This window comes from Triticum aestivum, chromosome 7A (assembly GCF_018294505.1).
Source record: "Triticum aestivum cultivar Chinese Spring chromosome 7A, IWGSC CS RefSeq v2.1, whole genome shotgun sequence".
NCBI lineage: Eukaryota > Viridiplantae > Streptophyta > Magnoliopsida > Poales > Poaceae > Triticum > Triticum aestivum.
Window position 1 is genome coordinate 211,607,932 of NC_057812.1, and position 503 is coordinate 211,608,434.

A 503-nucleotide genomic window follows, 5' to 3' on the forward strand; every position below is an offset into this window, starting at 1 on the left:
TAATTTTCCCCTCTGAGACCGCCTCTTTCATGCATCTTTCCAGATCAGCATTAGCTTGTTTGATCTGTCCATTAAGTTCCCCCAGAACCTCCTTACTCCAAGTGTGCATTTTAGTAGCCACTGCTCTTAGACCTTCAGTCACTCCCCCAACGCCTGCCGAGCAATTATTCTCCCAAGCTTCTCTTATTAACTCTTCGCACCCATCCTCTTGCAGCCATCGAGCCTCAAACCGGAACAGGCGATCATCTCTCTTCCATTTCGTGTCCATGCCTTCCACATGCACGACAATGGGCCGATGGTCAGAGTGTCTAGGCTCACCATTGACTACCACATAATTTGGGAACATGTCACACCATTCATGATTTGCTGTTGCACGGTCGAGCCTTTCACATATATACGTGCAAAGTTCTTTACTATGATTCCTCCACGTGTACATGTCACCTTCAAATCCAATATCCTGGAGTCCACAGGTAGTCAGCGCCTCGCGGAAGCCGTCCAGGTAT